Source organism: Penaeus chinensis, chromosome 17 (genome assembly GCF_019202785.1).
Source record: "Penaeus chinensis breed Huanghai No. 1 chromosome 17, ASM1920278v2, whole genome shotgun sequence".
NCBI lineage: Eukaryota > Metazoa > Arthropoda > Malacostraca > Decapoda > Penaeidae > Penaeus > Penaeus chinensis.
Window position 1 is genome coordinate 16,360,480 of NC_061835.1, and position 12,500 is coordinate 16,372,979.

At 42.3% G+C, this 12,500-nt stretch overlaps 1 protein-coding gene across 2 annotated transcripts in view; it reads left to right on the forward strand.

The window, feature by feature from the left end:
* Positions 1–11,036: 11,036 nt before the first annotated feature.
* LOC125034126 overlaps positions 11,037–12,500 on the forward strand; it is a 21,645-nt gene continuing 20,181 nt past the window's right edge. For both annotated transcript variants that reach the window (XM_047625776.1, XM_047625777.1), the window contains exon 1: positions 11,037–11,294. The gene's annotated coding sequence lies outside the window, so the exon portion shown is untranslated. The remainder of the gene's footprint in view (positions 11,295–12,500) is intronic.

Here is a 12,500-nt window from a genome sequence, read left to right on the forward strand (position 1 = left end):
CAAATGAATTGATTTAGAAGCAATTTCTTTAAATTTTCCTTAGAAGCAAATCTTTTAAACTCATTTAAACGGAAATCAACACGGATTTAAGGAAAAGTACCTTACTGCATATCGAGATATTTACCTGTTACACCAGACCGTATCATGCCCGCCACTCGCTATGGCATATCGGAGCAACATCTCCGCGACCTGCGACGGCATATGTCTATACGAATGCCCGCAGCAGGAACAAGGTCGCACACCGATTAACTCCGCTCCTCCCGATCTGCCTTGTCATGATGCGTCACCGCCCTGCTAATAAGAAATACAACATTTTACTTTCATTTACTTGTTGCTTTTTTAACCAAGAAGGAAGCAAGTTTTTTTGTTTTGTTTTGCTTCTTTCTATAAAAGTTAATAAGAAAAAAAAAGAGGGAAGGGAAAGTGTTATATCGAAGCTCCGGGTCGATTGCCTGTGCTTGTCCGTCGAATCAAATGAAAAATGAAAAATGGTAATGATACATGAATTAATAATAAATAATGAAGTGATAAATAATAAATCAATATATAATAAATAATGAAGTAATGAATAATCAATAAATAATAGACAGTAAACGCATAGGATCGAAAAACCTTTACAGCGCATCAGATAATTTTTTTCGCCTCTCGATTAAATTTTCCTCAGAAATGCGCGGGGATTTCGGATGAAGATTGAATCATTTATTCGTTTTCATTCATATTTCTTTTTCCTTTGTGCATGTCACAGTAAACTCTTTTCATGCTGTGAGCGCGTGGCCTAGCGGTGGTAGGGTTAAAAACATGATCAAAATGAACGATGATAACAATGGTGATGAAGAGGTTAATGGACGCAGCCATTTTAGCAATTTATCATTATCATTATCATTATTACGGTTATTACAACGGCACAATAAACATTATTTTGATATCATTAATGATAGATCTAGGACTACAGGTAACGAAAAAGTCTTCAATGTCAAAAAAAGAACCTGCCACGTCAAAAAAAGAAAAAAGAAAAGAAAAAGAAAAGTGGCAACTTCATCCGGCGTTGGCCTGAGTCTCGGTGCTTATGGCGCGCTGTTCGACTCCCCTCCATCTGCAGCAAATTTTTCAACACACGAATTGAAAAGGAGAGAAAAGAAAATATGCAGTAATAAGTACATAAATAATAATAATAAAAAAAAAAAGCAAGTTCATTGCGAAATACCTAGACAGCCGGTATTCAGAAACTTGAACCTCTCATGAAAGTGATTTCGTGTTGGACAGTGCTTTCGACCTGAGCGGGAACCGGGAAAGCTCTGAGCAAGTCCAGTTTTGGAATTCGACTCTGGACTCTTAAAGCCAAAGCGCCACGGTTGAAAATCATTTTGCTGATGACATCCAAAGCAAAGAAACCGTCACCTGCTTGGTTCTTGTGTGACCCCCCCCCCCCCCCCCAGCTCTTAATGACATTCCCGTGCATGTTGCGTTTGACTGCTTTTACTTTCTCTATTTTCCTTACTTTGTTTTTTGTCTCTCCCTTTGCGTTTTCCTCTTTTCTTTTCTTTTTATCCGTAACGGTCCCTAAGATGATTCGTTCTAACCCGAGACAAGTTCGACCATTTTTCGTCACCTGCGACACACTTCACTGCTTCTTTGTTGCTTACTTAATTTTCTTTATTTTTATACCTGTGTAATTCTTCAAGAAATTATGAAACCGATGACATAGACAAAAATGTGCTTTCATGAATCAGAAAAAAAAAACTTTTCTCTAATGAAGCCTCAAAAGAGAGCACTGAGAAGCACAACTGGAAAGCAGTCCTTCATGACTTTTCCAAACTTGGCCATCCTTTAGCACAAACGGGCTGGGGGAGGGGGGGGGGGAGGAGGGAGACAGGCAGAGGAGGGGAAGGGAGGGAGAGACAGGCAGGCAGGTAGAGAGAGAGAGAGGAGGGGGGGGGGGGGTGAAAGAGAGAGAGAGAGAAAGGGCTCTTCGTGACTGCAAAAATTCAGGAAATGAGGAACAGTGACCCGACTTAACAGCCATCCATCACCTCTCCGCAAAAGTAGATTCTCGTTGCACTTGGTACTCCTGCGTTGACACAATGATAAAATTATAATAATAAGATTAATAGCATAAGCATTGCATGTCCGCCAACACAGCCATAGAAAGTCTGACGCACAGAGCCTAGGTGAAACGATGAATTTAAAAGTCACGCTTCGGTCTTGCTGTTTTGTTGAAAGAGTGACCCGCTGGTTTCGACGGACGGTGCGCATTCCAGTATCGGCCAGGGAGGTTTGGGTCCTCATGTGTTTTCAAGTGAGGAGAGCTAGGTTGGTCTGCGTAGGGGCTATGAGAAGAGGGGGGGGGGGGGGAGAGGCCGCTTGCGTGAGTGCTCTCTCCTTCCCCTCTATCACCCTCTCTCTTTTTCTTTCTTCTTTTTCTTTCTCTGCTTTTGTCTGAGCGGCTGATCTTTACGCTTTCTCTCTCTCTCTCTCTCTCTCTCTCTCTCTCTCTCTCTATATATATATATATATATATATATATATATATATATATATTTCTCACTCTCCTTTTCTCTCTTTCTTTATATTTATATATGTATATACATATATATACTCATATACATACATACATACACACACACACAAATATATATATATGTAAATACATATGCATATATATATAAATATATATATATATACACATATACTGTGTGTATATATGTATGTGTATATATGTATATAAATAAACACGTATGTATGACGTATATTACATATACATATGTAATATACATCACACATGCATGTGTATATATATACATGTATGTATGGTGTAAATTACAGATATATGTATATGTATAATGTATACATACATATATATATATATATATATATATATATATATATATATATACGGGTTGGAGGCTCCTCTCGGATGAGATATGATTTTAGAACTATTCTTACTAAATTTCTGTGTCATGTTGAAAGGCGTGGTCTTCATTTATTCTTTTTCTTATTCTTATAATTATTTTTGCCATGTCATGTTGGCGACAATATATATATATATATATATATATATATATAGGTATATATATTTATATATAGATATAAATATGAAGATAAATTTTAATATGCAAAGAATATTATATGTTTAGTTTATACATATTTTAAAATTAGCCCCCCCCCCCATACACCCACACACACACACACACACACATATATGTATTGTCATATATATATATATATATATATATATATATATGTGTGTGTGTGTGTGTGTATTGTCAATATAAGCTACTAAGTGTGTGTTGGAAGGGAGCTGGATGGATATCAGATCTGCTGTTAACATGTTAAAAAGAAAAGGACTTAGTATACCCCCTTGGGGAATTTCATTCTCAAAGGTCTGAATGTCAGAGAGCCTTGAAACCTGACTAGGGCTTTCCCGTCACTGAAATAGTCATAAGTCCAACGAAGCAGCTTGCCCAACACACCCCTGGAGACTAGGACGCCAACAATTGCTTTACAGTTTGCTTGTTCAAATGCCTTCTCAGTGTCTTGAAATGTGATGATGCTATCCACCCCATCTGTTAAGGAGTAGATTGTAGCCAGATTATTCCTTGGTATATACATAGATATGTTGAGGGGGGTGTGGTATTTGGGATGATAATTTGGCAAGAAAAGCACATTCCATTGGCTTTCCTATTAATGGGACTTGCCTTGAACATCCCTATCAATGCATCAGTCTCAGATTTCAGCTATAGGTGACATGGCTGTCTTTTGAATTTGCCAGAAGTCTTGTAAGGAAGTGTGCACATTTAGGGATTCACACCATTTGAGCCATGTTCTCGTCTTTATCTCCTGGATTTCCTTTCTGATGAGTTTGCAGGCAGTTCTGAAAGTCACACGGAGCTTTGGGGAATATGCCTCTTTAAAGTCTTCCATAGAATTAGGAGACAAAACCAGATTTCCCTAATTCTACTGTTGTAGTACCAGTGGTTCTTGTCAAAGTGTGAAACAGGTACTGTTGGAGGGATAACCTGATTTGCTACTGTATGTAATCCAGTAACTTGATCAGATTCGATTTGATCCAAATTGTTAGTTGGATTGAAACTGTTTGCCCAACCTTCCAGGGGCTCCTTGAATAATTACCAGCTCGCCCTCTTAAGATTCCACTTCAGAGTAGGCAAAGGAGACTGTGCCCGAGGGGTGTGGATGGTTGTAATATGGCAAAGTGGTCTGATGCTAGGTATGGAATATAAGGTCCACTTAGTTAATGGGGATATGGGAGATAATACAAACATCAAATCTAATACACCTCCACGTACTTATGTAGATTGACATAGGTTCATAAGAGAGACATCTATGGTCTGTAGAAGACAATTTAGGTAATGTCCATTTGTTTAGGTATTGTTAGCAACGGATTTCTCCAAAGAGTGCTACAGGCATTGAAATTGCCAACGAAAGTCATTGAGCGTGGCAAAGATATGGTCAAGCCTGAGTTTGGTAGTCACTCAAGGAGTTTGTGTATGTTGAAAATATGGTAGACACTGTCTTGTAAGATGGTTAATCCCTGATATTCGACCTCAAGGCCACAGTGTGTCCAGAGAGCAATCTGCTCTACCAGGACGTCAGACCTAACTAAAATGGAGAGTGTTTCTAGCCTGATAGAAGTTGTGGAATCCAATGTAGTTTTTAATGTTGATGCTGGTCTTTAGTAGTGTTTCCTTATGGATAATAATGGCATATCTGTCTTCAGCAAGGGTAAGGCTTGAGGTGGGAAGACTGGATTTTAATCCATTTATGTTCTGTTTAAGTAAATGGAATCTATAGGTCATAGTCATGGTTATCATCTGAGTCTATATCTAAGTTTACATATCATAGTGCATCATCACAGTTCATGGAATTGGGTCTTTCAAGTGAGCAATTTGTAATTATGTTACTGCCCTTTTCAGGAATGTGAATGACTGGGGGGGGGGGGGGGGGTGACCATCATCTGAGAGGTAAATAGTGATTCTATTGAATTGAGTTAGGCTGATTTCATTGGGTTGTGAGTGGTCAGTGGAGAAATGCTTCTACAATGTTGTAGTGGAGTCTCTGCCAGTACTAGAGGACAACACTTTCTTAGTAATAGGTGATCAGAGGTAGCCTCCATAGGACTGACTGTCGGTTTAGGGGGTCTTGTTGGACAGTTGAATGATTCTGTTGGTATGTTGGAGACAATCATGTCAGTGGAAGTTTCCTAGGATGTTGATGGAGCACTTGAGGATACATATTTACAGGTGTTGTTGGCAGCAGTGGAATTGTTGTGGATCTGGATCTCATCCACAATACTCATATTGTCTCTGGAATTGATTAGCACACTTTGTGTTGATCCACTTGTCTTCTAAAAGTAGACCTATTTGGAGTATGAATGCAAGAAATTCTACATCCTGGACTGGGTCTTCTTTTGATTACATCTACAATATGGTCTTGGAGGAACATTTGGTGCATCTGAGGGGTTTGCGATGGTATGGTCTGAGGGAAAAATGTGTCAAAAATGTGAAGCTTAGGTTCGGGTTCTCTAAGGAGTGTCACAAGGACTTTCATCCTTTGACGACCTAACCCTCAGACAGGTGGCAGGCTCAATCAGGTGGTGTTCTTCAAGGCGATTCATGGGGAACCATTTTGGTCTTCCTCGGTGGGGGACTGTAAAAGCCAAGATTGGCAGCTTTTTCAGTGCTAAGGATCTTCGTGTTTTGGAGAAGTAAGATGTCATTATCCTTGGCCTGCAGAATGTAGTCACCCCGAGAGGTAATTTTGGTGGACACTTGCAGGGTCGGAAAGTCTCTTGAGTGCATGGAGAGCTTCAATTGATGTAGCAAAGTCTGAAGGTTCGAAATGATAACTTTTGTTGGGTCTCTGCAAGTGGACAAGTATGCAGTTGGCAGTGAATCTGCAGACCCCTACCATCGGCAGTAGTGTCTATCATTTCAGATGATGTCTCTGAGGGCTCCTCAGACACATGTGAATTAGAGGATGCTGGCTGTGGACTGTCATTAACAGAATGATCTGTCGTCTTACTGGGAGGGGCAGTTCTTTTCTTCATTTTCCTTATGACAAGTTATCTAGGATGGCTCAGTTCCCTATCAAATTCCTTGTTTTTACCTAAATAAACAACAGAAATTGTGGAAAGCAACCCTACCCAAGAAAACCCTTCTCCAGATATCAAACCAGCCAATCTAATGGCCCCCTTTGTGGCACTACCCACAGGGTGCACCTTCTCTCTGGAGGGCACTAAGAAAAATGGTAGCCAAAAACAAGCTGAGGTCATGTAGACACTAATCTCTTGATTTCTCGGGAAGGCAGGCCGTCTTCGGCCGGAAAATGTTCGCTACTTACTGCAAAGATGGCGAGCTCACTTGTCCAGTGGTGCCTCCACTGACGCCATAGATAACGAACTCGCGGTCGTTCAGGAGTCCACCTTTGACTCCCACTAAGCCGTACCCCCCAAGCTACCCGAGATGGCCGCCAGGAACCGCCTGTCCAGATAAAAGCACTCCACCGACGTCCTCTTCTGCTCCCCTTGTAAGAATTATAGCTGGTTTTCTTCCACTGAGGCCAACACGGTGCAGCAAAAAAACAGTGACACTGGTCTATGGCAGGAGTCCCAAATTCTGGCCTGATGCTTTGGCTTAGGTCACCTTGTACCCTGCAAGACACCAGTCAGCCTCAGCTGATACTAGCCAGCTGCTCCCCAAACGCGAGAAGGTGCAGCCCCACAAACAATGTCACACCAACGGTCGGATAGCATCAGTTTAAACCCAGGAGGGATGTTGCTGCAGTGAGTGAGTGAGAGAGATTTACAAAGTCTAGCTTTGCCCAGGCCTTCCATATACAAGGCTCAGCCTGTGTTAGATATTCATGGCTGTCTTAATTGATTCTCTGTCACTCAATACTTACTGTGGTGGCCGGTTACCCTTAGCGAGTATCCATTGTTTTCTCTTAGTCTTGGCTTGGTGGCCATCGGAGCGACAGAAGCATAGTCCACGACATGTACATAGAATGATCTTAGTGCTTTATGTCTAGCTCCTATGTGTCTCTCAGTCATTGCTCTCATGACAATCTTGGTCACCCAGGTGCTGGACCTCCTTTGGTTCGGGTCTTCTAATACCTTGGGGTAAGGATTGACCAGACCTCTCCTTCCAAAAATGGATAGTTCAAAATAAAGCTACCAGGATCATTCTGGGTGCCCCCAGGTGGACTAAGGTCCCCAACCTCTTGATGGAGGCAAATCTTCTCCCCCTAGACTCCCAAATTGATCTAATGGCAGCACAATTCCTCTCAAAGGCCATCGGAGCAGCCCTGGAACACAAGCATTAGACAAAAGATACTTAGATGCCTCAAACAAGATTATGAGCTCTTTACAAACAACTCCTGGCTGTCACACATTCAGGATGTTAATACATTATCAGCTCAAAGAGTAACTACTCGCTAAGGGTAACCGGCCACCATGTATTGAGTGACAGAGAATCAATTGAGACAGCCATGAATAGCTGACACAGGCCGAGCCATATACATGGAAAGCCTGGGCAAAGCTAGACTTTGTAAATCTCTCTCACTCACTCACTGCAGCAACATCCCCCCTGGGTTGAAACTGGTGCTGTCCGACCGTTGTGGGGCTGCGCCTTCTTCACCCCCTTCTCGCATTTGGGGAGCGGCTGGCTGGTATCAGCTGAGGCCGACTGGTTTGCCAGTTGGCCATAGGATTGTGTTGTGACCTTGGGGCTGGGCCAGCATCCAAGAGGGTGGTAGCAATGCCATAGTGGTCACTTGTAACCGTTTCATCGATACACCATCTGATTCTTTCCACCCGAGCCGCAGTGGCCTAGGTGAGGTCTAGGACCCCTCCTTTGACATGCATTGGATCTTGGGTAATTAGAAGAGCGATCTCGGGGAATGTCTCAAACACACTGGTGATAGCCTGCCGTATCCTGTGGAGAACCAGGATGAGGTGGTGTGCATTGAAGTCTCCCTCTATGATCACTCGATCTTGTACTGCAGAAGCCCAGACTGATGTCTAAGCTTATCGCTGTGGCTCATTCTGCGGCTTAAGCACTTGAGGGTTGTGTAAGCGAATTGGGAGACTGCGATCCAATGAGAGAGCTGAGAGGTGTCTGTGTCAACAAGTCAGGTCTCTGCAGTGAGTGGAGAGAAAGGCCTGTCGGTGAGAGTACGAGGATGAGGCTGTGGACCTGATGTGACCCAACCTGGGAGGTGTGCGGAGTCTCAGGTTGCGGGCTCGTGCTACTACATCAGAAAGAAAGCAAAGAGGGTTGTCCTTAACAAACTTAATTAAAATGATAATAATAATGATAATCATAGTAATCATAATAGTAAGTAATAGTAATCCCCTTCTATCATCCCGTTTTCTACAGGTCAGTTTCCTGGGATTTTGCTCGGTCTCTGGGTTTTCCTCTATTCTTATTAGCTCAATTACATGACACTTGTTAAACGATAAGGATAATTCGGTCGATTACTAAGAGCAGTCCTACCAATCGTCCCTCCACCCGCTTTCTAATTTCTGCGGTTTTCCCTTCTGCACTTCACATTGAATGTTTAGTTACTTGCTCACGGTCGGCCAGCTCTTGTATCGTATCCATGAACAAAACAAAGAAAATAAATATTTCATACGAAACGTGGGCCGGCTAAAACATGGCGTGTTGGTATTAGCATGAATGTTCCAAACCCGTGTAGGAGGAGAGACGTCAGTCGTCTGTGGCTTTAACAGTTATTCAAATTGAACTTCACTGCCCTCACTTTCGAGTAAAAGGATTTTCAATACCCAGTGCTCACTCCCGCAGCTTCCTCCTCCCCTTCGGCAATGAGACTAATTCAACAACCTTATTATTCATAGAGCTCTCAGATCATGGGTTTAATTTGTTCTATGAGATCTTGGACTAAAATTGTTGTATCTATATACCTTTATATGAAAAATGCACTTTATAAACCTTTTTTTATTTTTCTCTAGGCACATATTATTGATTATATACAATACATCTTATAAAATGTCGAATCATAATCAATCTCGTTTTGTTTGTATGTACACATTTGGATAATATAGCTGTACATGCGTGTGCCTTTCCGAATCGTTTTGAAGATATTAAGATCAACTGCAATACTAGTATGAAAAAAACCCGGAAAACAATAGTAAGCATAACTGATGATAATGCAACTAATATACATAATGGAAACAGTGATAACCAAGATGAAACCAGTAACAGCTATAATGTCAATTAAACATTAGTGCAAGGCTTCCCTTCCTCTTTCAGCCGATGAGCACCTACCTGTTTTCTGATAACTATCCACTGCGCATTTAACATAATATAGAAACTTTACTATGCAAGTTTATTTATGTTTACACTGTGCATGTTACGAACACATTTTTATAAACCTACCGTTTTCTCAAATTCTTTGAAAGTTTAAAATGTTAATGTTTGCATTTGCTAATGCCGAGGTAATATGCCTAAACACACACACACACACACACACACACACACACACACACACACACACACACACACACATATATATATATATATATATATGGGTAAAGGGGAGTAGTGTCCTTATTAATAAAAATCCACGGGCATTCTTCTTCTGTATGTGTGTAAGTATGTATATATATATATATATATATTTATATATATGATAATAATGAGTCACGGGCTTCCCTCTCCTGTATGTGTGCAATGTGCATATGCAATACTGCTAGCTCATCCAAGAGCACAACTGTGCTCGCGAGCACCAGGTTGAGCACCTGCACTGGTCTGTGATAGTAAGGTTAATTACCAAAGGGAGAAGGAAAAGAAACGCAAAATAAGAGGAAAAGGCGAGAAAGAAAGTGCACTCCTTGGAAGGGAAACTCCCTCTGAAGCACTACATTCAGCCGAGCAAAACTGATCTGCCGCAGTCACCCTTCGCTCGCCTCAATAGAAAACGTGGTCTCGCTCGCTCGACGGACTCCTTTTTATTACGACGTAAAAGAACCTGAGATAACGAAGCTAAAAAATGATTAAATGGCGCTTTGACATAGCAGTGCTTAGAAAAAGAGTGGCTGTAAAAAGTAAAAGCTCCGTCACGCTACATGCGCAATGGAAGTAGTGCGAAGAAGGGAAAAAAATCAAATGTTACAAACGTGTAAGAGTCATATGGTTAAAATCGAGTAACAGCCGTAGAGACATTCATGAAAATGAGAATGTTGTTGGTGATAGTGTTCACCGCTGAAAACGGCATTATAATAACGCTATTAGTCAGGATGACAGGTACTCTTCCGTATTTGTAGTACTAACACTATTATAACGTGTTGGCGTCCCACCCATCAGCGGCAGCGTCGTTATCGGTATTGTTATTTTAATTTCATTCCCGTTGTCTTTCTCGCCGTCCCCGCGGGGCCTTCTGCGCGGAGGAAAGCGAAGGGAAGGCGGGGCCACGGCGGCACAGGCAGATCCAGATATTTCCTCCTGCGTTTCCGGCGGCGACGAAAAGGACGTCTTCCTTGAGTGTATGTGTGTAGTGTGTATGTAGCATTATTCACAGGTATGTATGTATTCATGTACACCTGTGCGTGTTCTTGAGTACACTGTCTGCTTGTGTGTGTGTAAGTAGATGGTTGTGTAAGTATGTGGGTGCATGTCTCTACTTATCCATGTGCGTATGTGGATAAGATGGATGAGTGTTGGTACAAATGTGTCTACACATAACACTGGCTGCATAAGTGAGTGTGGACGACTGGAAAAGTGTGTGTAAAAACGTAGATATAGGTGTGTATGAATCTCCAGACATGTAAGTATATATGCGTGGCTTCTTTAGGGCGCGCGTTAATTACTCGCTCTGCATATTATACCCCGATGTGCGTGTGTGTGCGTAGAAATGTGTCTGACGCAAAGGGGGGTGTAGGAATTTGGGGGGAGGGGAGGGGGAGGGGGCCGTCGGTGTGTGTTTGCAACAGGTGTGTCGAAAACTGGTTCGGGCGGAGTTGCTACTGACCTAGTGGCAGAGAGCTCAGTTGCCCACAAGGTGTTGAAGAGAGAGGACGTTTCTCTGACGCGGTGGCCCGTACTTCTCGCCCCCTTTTTCATTCTCTCTCTCTCTCCCTCCTTCGTTCTCATTTTCTCTCCTTCTCCACCGAACGGAAGGAGAGAGAGAAGAACGCATCTGCTTGCCGACACTGAGGTCCTGACGGCAGAGTCCCGAATTCGCTGAAGATATATAAACTTTTCTCCTTTGCCAGCGGACGGTGGGTGTGACTGGCCGGACGGGGAGCGCGCTGACCCGAGGTAAGCCCTTGAGCAGTATTTTCATTCGCTTCTCACTCTTTACCTATCAGTCTGTCTCTCTACCCCTCTATCTGCCTGTCTGTCTGTCTGTCTCTGCCTTATCTCTCTCTCTCTCTCTCTCCTCTCTCTCTCTCTCTCTCTCTCTCTCTCTCTCTCTCTCTCTCTCTCTCTCTCTCTCTCTCTCTCTCTCTCTCTCTCTCTCTCTCTCTCAATATATATATATATATATATAAACACATACACATTCACAGTCACTTACATTACATGTGTGTGTGTGTGTGTGTGTGTGTGTGTGTGTGTGTGTGTGTGTGTGTGTGTGTGTGTGTGTGTGTGTGTGTGTGTGGCGCGCGCGTGCGTGTGTGTGTGTGTATATATACACGTTATCATATACCGTCTATGCCAACGTACAAGTCGATCAGGCGCACAAGTCAACCCTAAAAGTTCCTATAAGTAATTCAGGTTTAGGCCTATATTCGCCAAATAAGACCGTCCTCAGGAATGAGCAGCTCCACTTCCCGAGTGGTAGTCCTACAGTCTAGAAAGAACAAAGAACAATTCTAAGACACCTTTCTTCTATAACAGTTAGTCGCAGATGTGTTCTAACACACTGAGTAACCAGCCTAATCTTAACGAACCTACCGTACGAGTTCAGTAATTAATATAATTATAATCTCTACGTTAAGTAAACTTACGAAACAGTAGGAAATAACTGTGGTGCGAGAGTTATGGGAAGTGGTGGACAGCGAGTGTGAGGCAGGCGGTTTCACTTGTTTACCCCCAGTGGCAAAGCTCACGTTTTGTATTCGGCGCCCAAGTAGACCCCTGGTTCTGGAGAGGGATTCTTTGGATCCAAATGTCGACCTGCACGCCGGTTAGACGGTGCATATTTATGTATATAAATGTGTGTATATATATATATATATATATATATATATATATATATACACATATATAGAGAGAGAGAAAGAGAGAGAGAGCGAGAGAGAGAGAGAGAGAGAGAGAGAGAGAGAGAGAGAGAGAGAGAGAGAGAGAGAGAGAGAGAGAGAGAGAGAGAGAGAGAGATACATACATAGGTTGCATGAACACACACACACACACACACAACACACACACAGACACACACACACACACACACACACACACACACACACACACACACACACATACATACACGCACGCACCCATACATATATATACATATAGATA